The sequence below is a fragment of the Lynx rufus genome, unplaced genomic scaffold (genome assembly GCF_022079265.1).
Source record: "Lynx rufus isolate CCGP_SWC_20201006 ecotype Redwood Valley unplaced genomic scaffold, mLynRuf1.p SCAF_9, whole genome shotgun sequence".
NCBI lineage: Eukaryota > Metazoa > Chordata > Mammalia > Carnivora > Felidae > Lynx > Lynx rufus.
Genome location: NW_025814897.1, coordinates 27334271 through 27347246, shown reverse-complemented (window position 1 = coordinate 27347246; position 12976 = coordinate 27334271). Strand labels below are relative to the sequence as shown.

Sequence of the window (12976 nt, the reverse complement as noted above, 5' to 3'; positions counted from 1 at the left end):
CATCCCCAAAGGCAAGGGAATTAAAAGCAAAAGTGAATTACTGGGACCTTATGAAGATAAAAAGCTTCTGCACAGCAAAGGAAACAACCAACAAAACTAAAAGGCAACCAACGGAATGGGAAAAGATATTTGCAAATGACATATCGGACAAAGGGCTAGTATCCAAAATCTATAAAGAGCTCACCAAACTCCACACCCGAAAAACAAATAACCCAGTGAAGAAATGGGCAGAAAACATGAATAGACACTTCTCTAAAGAAGACATCCAGATGGCCAACAGGCACATGAAAAGATGTTCAGCGTCGCTCCTTATCAGGGAAATACAAATCAAAACCACACTCAGGTATCACCTCACGCCAGTCAGAGTGGCCAAAATGAACAAATCAGGAGACTATAGATGCTGGAGAGGATGTGGAGAAACGGGAACCCTCTTGCACTGTTGGTGGGAATGCAAATTGGTGCAGCCGCTCTGGAAAGCAGTGTGGAGGTTCCTCAGAAAATTAAAAATAGACCTACCCTATGACCCAGCAATAGCACTGCTAGGAATCTACCCAAGGGATACAGGAGTACTGATGCATAGGGGCACTTGTACCCCAATGTTCATAGCAGCACTCTCAACAATAGCCAAATTATGGAAAGAGCCTAAATGTCCATCAACTGATGAATGGATAAAGAAATTGTGGTTTATATACACAATGGAATACTACGTGGCAATGAGAAAAAATGAAATATGGCCTTTTGTAGCAACGTGGATGGAACTGGAGAGTGTGATGCTGAGTGAAATAAGCCATACAGAGAAAGACAGATACCATATGGTTTCACTCTTACGTGGATCCTGAGAAACTTAACAGGAACCCATGGGGGAGGGGAAGGAGAAAAAAAAAAAAAAAAAAAAAGGACGTTAGAGTGGGAGAGAGCCAAAGCATAAGAGACTGTTAAAAACTGAGAACAAACTGAGGGTTGATGGGGGGTGGGAGGGAGGGGCGGGTGGGTGATGGGTATTGAGGAGGGCACCTTTTGGGATGAGCACTGGGTGTTGTATGGAAACCAATTTGTCAATAAACTTCATATAAAAAAAAAATAAAATATAGATTAAGGATTGTAAAAAAAAAAATAAAAAAAAATAAAAAAAAATAAAATAAAAGGTTCCAGCAAAGCAAACTTTAAAAGATCCTCATGATCAATAGCTATTCTTGCTGAGCTTATGTAAATAATTAGGCCAGATTTGTTAAGACTGGATTTGTTCTACAAATGCATTGGTCTCAATTTGGCTATCTCTGGAAAGGGGAGGGGGGGGTAGAGAGAACAACTATGTTTCAACAATGCACCATTATGGATGTTAAATTCTAGTTATGATTGCCTTTAAATGTTTGTTGTTTGCCTAAACTAGACAACCTGAGGTAAACTTCAGAAAATTGTCACAGTATTTCATGTATAGGCAATCTTTTGTTCTTGTTATTCTATGGGGATAATAATAAGACCCCATGGGCATATGATTATTTAAACAACTGGAAAGCAGGATGGATCTCTAAATATGCAAACCATATCTTCCCTAAACCTGATCTGACAGTTACCAGAAACCCACCCCTTTCAAAGACTTGGAGGTGGACTTTACAGATATACAACCAAATAGAGGATTCGGTTTCAGTTATCACCCCATGGGTCCATGACTCCAGAGCTAAGACCAACTCAGAGGAACCCTCAACCTGGTGAAGTGATCCAGATCCAGTCAACCCGCTTAAATAGACCCTTAAAAAGACACTGGCCTCTGAGATCTTCAGCCCTGCTCCAGCCACATGCCAGAAGCTGGCTGGCCTGTGCACAGCAGAAGCTTGAGGAATCAATACGTGGACTGAGCCCAGGGGTTAAGATGCAACTCTGCCAGCCCTTGACCCTTACTGGTGTCATAATCCTGATCTTACTTCTTACTGTTGGCCTGATAGAGACTGCTCCAACAAGCTGGACATGGGACAAAAGATGCATGCTGGGTCTCACATACCTCCTCTGGATGGGAGGATCCTTCAGTATTGCCTGCATATTACGATAACCTCTCTCACCCTCACAACTGCCACTTAGCCACTTTGTCCCCAGGATTGTTATATGACAATAAGGGGGGTCAAGGGTGTTCAGTGCCTTCACCTCCCTCCACAAAGATTGCTACAAGGGAAAAACACCCACTCTCTGTCAGTCACCCTGTACCCCAAGGACTAAGTATTAGACCATAGAGATAACCCAAAGTGTCAGAAACCCATGTCACAATAAGGGCCTCCAGAGAGGGCAGCGAATTTGCTACACTTACATTCCTCAATGGGGGATCTCAGACGGGAGGGATGCAAGACAGGGCCCTTCAAAAGGTTATAAAGGATACTTGGGACAGGGTAATATAAGCCATAAAGGTGACCACTCCCCTGGCAGCCTACCAAGGTTTGAAACTTTCAGCCCTCAATCAGATGCTTACCAATTCCCCACTCCAGCATTGGGCCAACACTACAACTCCTCCATAAAATAGATAAGCACACCCAAACCTGCTAGATGTGCTTGCCCCTCAGCTGGAGGGCTTACTTAGCCACTCCTATCCCTTTGACCTGGGAAGCTCCTGAAAATCTCAAAACCAACACCTCTGTCTTAATTGGACCCCTGGCCCCTGGGATCCATCTCACAAATGCCAACAATCTGTACAGTCCCTGAAGGTATGAACAGTACCTCTCTATGTGGAAGAAATAGAACCTTAGAGAGGAATATAACCCTATGTTCAACCCCTGGTGTGTTCTGTTTTCTAATTTGGCCTACCAATGCTTAGAGGCCAACTGGACTCAGACATGTTATTCCGCCTTCCTAACCCCAGAGATATCTGTGTACACTGAAGATCAGTTCCTAGCAGCTTTTAGCCCCAAGTTTGGGCTAAACAGGCAATCCTGCTACCCATTCTGATAGGAGCAGGAATTGAGACAGGAATAGGAACCAGAATAGGGGGCATAGGTTCATCTGTAGAACTATACCATAGACTATCTCAAGAGCTAAATGAAGACATGGAATGGGTGGCAGATCCTCTGGTAGCCTTACAAAGCCAAAAAAATTCTCTGGTGGCAGTGACCCTCCAAAATAGGTGAGCCCTCGACCTCCTCACTTCAGAAAAAGGAGGGACTTGTATCTTCCTGGGGAGGAATGTTGGTATTTCATAAACCAGTCAGGAATAGTTACAACTAAGGTTAAGGAACTCAAGGAATGAATTCAACGTAGACAACAGGAAAGTATCAATCAATAGTAAGGGTGGGATCTCACAGATTGGGCATCCTGGCTTCCTGCCCTCTCCATAATTTTACTTGTATCATCGGCCCCTGTATACTGAATGCCATGGTATGTTTTATTAAAAACACTGTTGCTCGCCAAACTACCGCATGTATCTTAGCCTTCCAAGGGTACCAACCTGTAAAACTAAAAGGTGATGCCTAATAAAAGTTTTTTTTTTTTTTTAAAGGCATCAAAGGTGGGGGGGGGGGGGCAGAATGTTGGAGTAGTGAATACAGTACTGCACCAAAGATGGCCAATGGGGCTAAAATAAGCTCTGGTCTCTAGCTTAGAGACCCCTCCTCTGGGTTCTTCCTTTGTTTGCTGTGCGCACAAAACCCCCACAGATATGGAAGCTGACGACCATAAATTACCCTCCCCACTTGTATTCGGTGCTCAGATCTTTGGAGAAATGGTCTCTTCTGAGCCCACCGGTGTTAAATAAATCTCTGATCCACCAAGATCTCCGCGTGCCGCTTGGTTTTTCTGCCAGCATTCCAGCCTGGTTCCATAACAGTCTGGGACAGGGCTTAGAGAAATAAAATGAGTGTAAGCAAGAGTGATACCCTAGTCAGTACCCATGTGGTCATACCGCCTTGTGCAGCCCTGTATACAAGCTCGACCACTTATAACATGATGAAGTCCTGGTGTGGGCTACAAATAGGGCAGGCAAGAATCCAGGCTACACTCCTAGCTAAAATCTCTGAATTTTCCCTAAACTGCTTGGGATGGCATTATTATTTCCTTAGTGGATATTATCTTTCAACTCTGGGAAAACTGAGAATTAAGAATAGAAATGTTTAAAAGAATCAGACTCAGAACATTAATATTTACACATTAAGAGTAAACCTGTGCCTATTTGGTAGTATAAGTATTTGTAATATTCAAGAGAAGTTGTTTGGCCTATTATAAAATATACCTACATTGGGGCACCTGAGTGGCTCAGTTGGTTAAGCATCCATCTCCTGATTTTGGCTCAGGTCATGATCTCATGGTTCATGGAATAGAGCCCCAAGTCACTATCAGGGCAGAACCTGTTTGGGATTCCCTCTCTCCCTCTCTCTCTGCCCCTCCCCTGCTTCCGTGTGAGTGCACAGACACATGCATTCTCTCCCTCCCTCTCAAAATAAATAAACATAAAAAATTAATAAAAAAAAACAAAGATACCTCTGAATAATAATTTCTGTACATGAAATATTTTCTGTTCCTGAGGGCAAAAAAAAAATCTCCCATTTGGGGAAAAAAATGAAATCTTAAGAAAGAAATCAGAATAAAGCACATACTGAACTGAAAGAGAAGAGGGCCTGAATCCAGCTTGCTGATCTACCTCGTGGCTGCTCTCAATGTCAAGCTGATGCACATCCCAACACCACTGCCACCCTCTCCCCACTTATATTTGGCTTACATCTACCCAATGGGGAGAGAAGGTGCGTATCACAGGGCAGGTCAAGGTGGGGGGGGGACACACCGAGTAATGTAACAATCATCAATTTTGAATTCACATAGAATTCTGAGGTTGTATAATAATCTCTGAGAACTTAGAAAAAGTATATAAGTTCTCTGAGGTAGTTTCTTCTTTTCTAAAGTGGAATTTTTTAAATGCCTATGCCAAGGGTTATTAAGAAAAGTATATCCTGGGGTGCCTGGGTGGCTCAGTCAGTTGAGCGTCTGACTTCAGCTCAGGTCATGATCTCAGAGTTTGTGGGATCGAGCCCCGCATCAGGCTTTGTGCTTACAGCTCAGAGCCTGGAGCCTGCTTCACGTTCTATGTCTCCCTTCCTCTCTTCCCATTCCCTACTCATGCTGTCTCTCTCTCCAAAATAAATAAACATTTAAACATTAAGAAAACTATATCCTGTATTTTCTTAACTTCCACCACTAGCTACTGGGAGTATGGTTGTGAACAAGACACAAATAGATAAAATGATGATTGTGCTTATGATTAGTGCTCAGTCAATGGCTGCTACACCTGCAGCTCATCATCACATGGAGGAAATCAACACTGCCATTGAAGTCAGAAAGATCTAGGTTACAGCTCAGGAATGCTACATATTAGTCATGGAACTGTGGCCTCTGAGCCTCAGTTTCCTCTTCTGCAAATAAGAACAATTGACTGCAATACAGAGTAGTTTAGGGAATCAAATGAGATGGTGTGTTTGTAATAACATCTGGCACAGTGCCCAATGTATATAGGAAATTCTCACTGTATTGCATATCATACAGGTGTATGGCAGGTGGCAGGTTTCTCCTACCCCACTGTACTGCACAAAAACCCCAAGTACAGGGCGAACCTCAGGTCAATGTCTTGTTGACCTCCAGGGATAGAGAGAATTTTGGAATTGATGTTGTCCAGGAAGCCTGGCATTCTCTCCTGTACCCATGGCCCCAAATAGAACCTGAAGAGCCAAGTCATTAGGCTGGAACAGTTAGACCAACATCTGGTTCCAGTCAAAGTTTCTCTTCATTTCACCTCTTTACAAGTTCATATAAAATGCTACATCTTACCTGCCCACTGCTAACCCCAGCTCTTTTTCTTCCAAAATTTCCTGGTGGAGATATTGTCTGTGACCTCACATTGCACTCATTTTTCTAGGCACCTATGTAACTTCACACACCAAATTCAAGAGACTTCTAGTGGCCTAATAGTGATGGGTCTTTAAGAGTGGTGTCTTAAAAAAAAAGAGTGGCTGGTCAGTCTAGAATTCACACCAAACCCCTAGCAAGATGCTCCTAATATCAGCAAGATACTCCCCAGTAAAGTAATTCTTTTTAGAGCTTCCACAAGCTCTCAACTTGTAAAAGCACAAGCTTCTCACCCAAGTAGCTAAAGTTTGAGCCCTGGGATTCTTAGAGCAACATTCTCAACAGTCCTTTGTGCCAGAAACATATTGCTGTGTTCCCCTGGTGGGAGGTATAGGGGAGGAAAACTTTCCCTTTCTTCCCTTGTAGGTTCTTTGGCTGGTCTGATAATTAAATTAGCATAACACAGATTAATAGGAGAAAAACAAATTTAATTTTCTACATCCAGAAACCCTGAAGCTATGAGGCTCAAAGAAAGTGAAGCAACTGAGGTTTATATGCCATCCTAAGCTAAGGAGAAGGGGGAAGGGATCTTGAGCTTCAAAGGGAAAGAAGACAATTCACAGGAAGGTGGGAAGAGCAAATGTTTGGTGGGAAAAAAAAAGTTTATTGTGCCATGCACAGACAATAGAACACAGAGAGGAATCTGACCAAACGGCCCCTTCCCCCTACCCCAGTCTACCACACCTAGCCCAACCTTGAGGTTGTCTCTGGTGATAGCCCTCTTTGGGACCAGATCCCCTAACTAAATTCTTTTAGGCAGTTAAGGGAGAGGTCTAAAGCTCTTCCTGAGTCCTTTGGGCCTTGATTGTCATAAGCTTGAAATAATCCACATGCCAAAGTGGCACATTCTCAGGTGGCTTGCCTTGAACCCCCTGTCAAAAGCAAACCCCAGAGGTGCCTGGGTGGATCAGTCAGTTAAGCATCCAACTTCGGCTCAGATCACCATCTCATGATTTGTAAGTTTGAGCTCCACATCAGGCTCTGTGCTGACAGCTCAGAGCCTGGAGTGTGCTTTGAGTTCTGTGTCTCCCTCTCTCCTGCCTCTCTCTCTCTCTCTTAAAAATAAATAAACATTTTTTTAACTGTTTAATTATCTTTTAAAGATATCTTTTAAAAATCTTAAAAAGAAAAAATCAAGCCCTCAAATCATGGAATAGACTGTGGCTACCCTATCAGGTTTCTATTCTTTTCCTCTCCTATTTTCCCCCCTTATACACAAAAGGAGTGATCCAATCATATATCCAGAAAGGCTGTCCTGACACCTGAACCCTCTGAGCCAGGAAACTATTTCTTCTGCCCAGAGAGAGGGAAAACTTATGATGGATGTTTGTTTTGCTGTCTGCTTCCAATCACCCTTCCAGTAATGATACCTGGAATTTCCTCTGAGGAAACCCCTTTTCTTTCTCAGTCCAGATGCTTGGATCTGTCAGGTTCAGCCTGGAGAAGAGCCTTAGTCAGTGTGGGGTTCCATAACAAAATACCATAGATTGGGGGGCTTAAGCAACAAGAAATTATTTCTTACCATCTAGAGGCTGGGAAGGCCAAGATGAAGGTGTCAACCAACTTGGTTCCCCATGAGGCCTCTCTTCTTGGCTTGCAGATAGACGGCTGCCTTCTCACTACATCCTTATTTGACAGAAAGAGAAAGCTCTCTTATAAAGGCACTAATCTCATCACGAGAACCCTATCCTCATACATCACACTGGAGGGTGGAGTGTCAACATATGCATTGATGATAAGGAGAAACAACTGAGTCCCCAGCAGAGAGCTTCACATTTCCCAGCCCTGGACCCTGGCTCAGGGACAAACAGAGAACATAAACAGAAGCAGTGAGGCCAAGGCCTTGCTTCTTTCTGGATGACTGAAACCTCAGACAAGGAGGCCTGAGCTGTAGGTGGGCAACTTGACATCACGTAGAGGACAGAAAAGCTGACAGAAAAAAAGAACAGGTCCTAAAGACACCTGGCCTGAAGCCAGACATACCTTACCCTTCTGTATGCTTTAAATTTTGTAAGGCATTGGTGCACCTGGGTGGCTCAGTCAGTTGAGCTTCCGACTTCGGCTCAGGTCAAGATCTCATGGTCTGTGAGTTCGAGCCCCGCGTCTGGCTCTGTGCTGACAGCTCAGAGCCTGGAGCCTGTTGCAGATTCTGTGTCTCCCTCTCTCTCTGACATTCCCCCACTCATGCTCTGTCTCTCTCTGTCTCAAAAATAAATGAACATTTAAAAAGTTAAAAATAGGGGCGCCTGGGTGGCGCAGTCGGTTGAGCGTCCGACTTCAGCCAGGTCACGATCTCGCGGTGCGTGAGTTCGAGCCCCGCGTCAGGCTCTGGGCTGATGGCTCGGAGCCTGGAGCCTGCTTCCGATTCTGTGTCTCCCTCTCTCTCTGCCCCTCCCCCGTTCATGCTCTGTCTCTCTCTGTCCCAAAAATAAATAAAAAAAAACGTTGAAAAAAAAAATTTAAAAAATAAAAAAATAAAAAAATAAAAAAAAAAGTTAAAAATAAACTTTGTAAGGCAAAATAATTCCTCTCAGCTTAGGCAATTTATTTGGTAAACTGTTATTACTTGCAACCAAAAAGTCCTAACTTCTGCAGACCTATACCAATTCATCCAGTGGTGTGCTCAAGAGAACTCATGAGAACCAGTTGTTAAAGTTTTAGGAATCATGCAGACCAGGTGTCAAGCATGGCCATTATTAATCATTAAATCATGCAAACTTACGAACAAATCAGTAATATTGTTAAAAGGTAATAAATATTCAAAAACCATCACTTCCTAATAGGTTTACATTTACTTGTGCTTGGAGGTTATTTCCATCTATGTATGTGTGTGTAGTGGAAAACCTGTAGAGGGGTGTGCTGTTGCACCCCTCTTCCCAACTCTGTATTCAATGGTGTCACTCTGGGAGCTCGAAATCAACAAGGCAGAAGTATTTTCACCACAAAAATTGACAAACACTGCAAATCATGGCCTGATTTATTGGTTTGTTGATTGCCTGGACTTAAGAAAATAGTGGAGAGCGTGTCAATAATGTAGATTAGATTGAAAGTCGTTAAATTGTAGCCAGAACAAAAACTTGGGGAACATTATTCCAGTATTTTAAAATTATTTGATTGAGCAAAGAATATTTGCAGCCACTAACATGACCTGGCACCTCTGTGCTAGTCCTCGGAAGTCAAAATGAGCAGGACACAGACAGCCCTGTGCTCAGGGAGTTCAGAGCTCAGGGTGATTTGTTCGAAGCCAAGTATCACAGAAGAGACAGCAGTAAAAGACATTGCATCTGTCATCAAGAAGTGTATAATTTAATTGTAAAGACAAGCCCAGCACACAGAAAATACACAAGAGTCTCTAAGTCAGGGATGACAAATATCTATTATGCATGCTGCCACCTCCCTGTCTACACCTATGTGAATAAGTGCTGGCACTCTGCCTTGAGCCAGGATGTGGCTCCAGCATCCTGCCCAAGAGAGCACTCCAGGCAGCCACTGCTGGGCTCACCATGGGTGCCATTCCACAGGAGTACAAACCATGGGACATCCCAGTTTACAAATTTAGAGTAGAGACCAGCTGGAACTATAGTACCTAAGAAAGGCTTCATGAAAAAGAAATTTGAAAAGGGTCTTGAACATGAATAGACACTTCTCTAAAGAAGACATCCAGATGGCCAACAGGCACATGAAAAGATGCTCAATGTCACTCCTCATCAGGGAAATACAAATCAAAAACCACACTGAGATATCACCTCATGCCAGTCAGAGTGGCTAAAATGAACAAATCAGGAGACTATAGAGGCTGGAGAGGATGTGGAGAAACAGGAACCCTCTTGCACTGTTGGTGGGAATGCAAATGGGTGCAGCCACTCTGGAAAACAGTGTGGGTGTTCCTCAAAAAATTAAAAATAGATCTACCCTATGACCCAGCAATAGCACTGCTAGGAATTTACCCAAGGGATACAGGAGTGCTGATGCATAAGGACACTTGTACCCCAATGTTTATAGCAGCACTTTCAACAATAGCCAAATTATGGAAAGAGTCTAAATGTCCATCAACTGATGAATGGATAAAGAAATTGTGGTTTATATATACAATGGAATACTACTTGGCAATGAGAAAGAATGAAATCATGCCATTTGCAGCATCATGGATGGAACTGGAGAGTGTTATGCTGAGTGAAATAAGTCACACAGAGAAACACACATACCATACATTTTAACTCTTAGGTGGATCCTGAGAAACTTAACAGAAGACCATGGGGGAGGGGAAGGGGGAGAGAGGGAGGGAAGCAAACCATAAGAGACTCTTAAAAACTGAGAATAAACTGAGGGTTGATGGGGGATGGTGGAGAGGAGAAAATGGGTGATGGGCATTGAGGAGGGCACCTGTTGGGATGAGCACTGGGTGTTGTATGGAAACCAATTTGACAATAAATTTCATATTAAAAAAAAAAAGAAAATAAAAGGGTCTTGAAGAACGTGTTGTATGGAAACCAATTTGACAATAAATTTCATATTTAAACAAAAAGAAAAGAAAAGAAAAGAAAGGGGTCTTGAAGAACAGGTCCCACCCCAGGTCGACTGAATTAGAAACTCTGAAAGTGGCCCCAGGATTCTCGTTTTGACAAGCCTCCAGGTGGTTCTTACTGACGTGTGAGAACCACTGAACTATGCCCTGTTTCTTCTCCAGCTGCTTTCTCTCACTTGTCACTCAGATGGATCCTTACAACCTCACCATGCAGTAAGTAGGCAAGCCAGAACATTTACCCTCTTTGTACGGGTGGGAAGCAGTTCAAAGACATTACGGGACTTACCCAGGACCACACTGCTGATGTGCAGCAGAGCCTGGGCTTCAGCCAGATCTCCCCAGCTGCCCGAGCAGTGTTATTTCCATCAGCCCTAGGGTAAGAGCATAGCGATGGCATGATTCCCTCCAGCCCCCAGCCTCCTAATTTCCTCTCTCACCTTCCCAAGGAGTTGGCCAGCTTCCTGACAACAGGCTGTGAAGAAAAGCCCTATGGGGTGATGACAGCTGCCTGACAGAACGAAGGTGATACGGCTTGGTGCAGGGCGGTGGGGGGGGGGGGGCACTATGCTCATACCTGCAAGGATCGAAAGTGAACTTCAAAGCCAGCACCACCCAGCCAGGCCAAGGCATCCAAAAGCTTCAACTCATCAGATGCCACAGTTCAGAGCTGGCTGCTAATGGCAAGAATGTGGAAACTCAGCCTCCAATGAACACCAGGAACAGAGCCATGAGAGTTGGTCCAGGATTCAGCTCTTTGTGCCAAGCGCTCTTAGGCAGAAATGATCAGGTTTAAAGAACTATCTCCAGTCCAAGGCCAAGCTGGCAGGTCAGCCTGGGGGAGTGGAAAGGGCATTGTCTCTGAAGTCCCACATGCCTGGGTTTAAAATCAGTTTACAAGGTGTAACAGTTTCACTGTTTACAAGACCCCCTTACTTTCTCCAAGGCAATCTCTTCCTATGCAAAATGGGGATGCTAATACCCACAGTTTGTGTGAAGGAAGTGAAATAACATGCAAAAGTGCTGGCAGAGGTCTTGGTCATTTCCTTCCCTCATTCTTCCCTTTGGGAGTCTTCTTCCTCCATCTCCATGGATCCTGAGAAGGGGATGCCAAGCTGCTAATGAACCAGGCTAAAGGGGGACTCTGCCTAAAGCAGAAGACAACCTCTAAAAGTACCTTCTAGCATTAGATCATAAATCTGTCTTGTGTTGAAACTGTATTCATGGGCTGTTAGCTCTGTTAGGAGTGTATCTTACTGGCTTTATCCAGCATTCAGCACTCAGTATGCACAATAAAGAGCTGCTTTGTAACTTATGCAATATTGGACATGAAGAAATTAATCAGGACTTCTCCAGAATTCTCCAATCATCTGAAATGAATCTGTAATTCTCAGCAATTAGTAATTATCTGGCAAACTACATCCATATGCCAAATCCAGCCACGTGCCTATTTTTATAAGTAAAGTTTTATTGGAACACAGCCATGCTCATTTATCCACATGTTATCTATGGCGGCTTTCACACTACAAAGGCAGGGTTGGAATGCAAGGACTGAAATATTTACCATCTAGCCATTTATGGAAAACTACCAACCCCTGCTCCAAAAGAAGCATAGATAAATTGAACTGTTGCAGTTCAAGCTCTCCAAGAAGTAGACTGTGAGAAAGAGTTCAGGGTTCAGGATGTTAAGTAGGGGATGCCTCTGGGATCCACACATCTGGAGCAGAGAGAAAAATAGCAGAAGTGGGCACAGAGAGAAATCCGACTGCAATGCGGGTCCAGCAGCCTCAGCTGACTCCAGAAGGAACACAGGAGCAAATAATCCTTCAGAGTTGGCCTGAATGGGCCCAAGTAGCTGCACTTTTACCCTCTGCCTTAATTGGTCATTGGAAGTGGGCTATCCCCAGGAATGATGTGCCTTTGGGTGAGGCAGCTGTCAAAGGGGCTGACTGCTCAAGGTTGTCTACTGACATCAGTCCTAGAGCCAAGGGTAACAAATCCTCCCCCCAAGGGAACCTTAGAGGCATATCTTCATGCCCAGCACAGCCACCCAAGATTTTTTTTTTCTAATATGGAACACTTCACAAATTTACATCTCATCCTTGTGCAAGGCCATGCTAATATTCTCTGTATTGTTCCAATGTTAGTAAATGTGCTGTTGAAGCGAGAACCACCCAAGTTTTTTTTAAGTTTTCCTCCCATTTACAATTGTACCAAAAACTGTAAGATACCCAGGAATAACCCTAACCAAAGAGGTAAAAGATCTGTGTGTTTAAAACTATAGAAAAGTTATGAAAGAAATTGATGAGGACACAAAGAAATGGAAAAACATTCCATGCTCATGGATTGGAAGAACAAATATTGTTAAAACATCGATACTACCCAAAAGCAATCTACAAATTCAAAGCAATCCATATCAAAATAACATCATCTGTCTTCACAGAGCTAGAATAAACCATTCTAAAATTTGTATGGAACCAGAAAAGACCCCAAATAGCCAAAGTAATGTTGAAAAAGAAAACCAAAGCTGGAGGCATCACAATTCCAGACTTTAAGCTGTATTACAAAGCTGTAATCATCAAG

The 12976-nt window shown here is 43.4% G+C and overlaps 1 non-coding gene across 1 annotated transcript; it reads right to left on the bottom strand.

Annotated features, from left to right (window-relative positions):
- Nucleotides 1–12458: 12458 nt before the first annotated feature.
- LOC124506525 (U6 spliceosomal RNA) lies at nt 12459–12564 on the bottom strand. Its single transcript, XR_006960785.1, has one exon. It is a non-coding gene; the product is annotated as a U6 spliceosomal RNA (small nuclear RNA).
- Nucleotides 12565–12976: the final 412 nt, after the last annotated feature.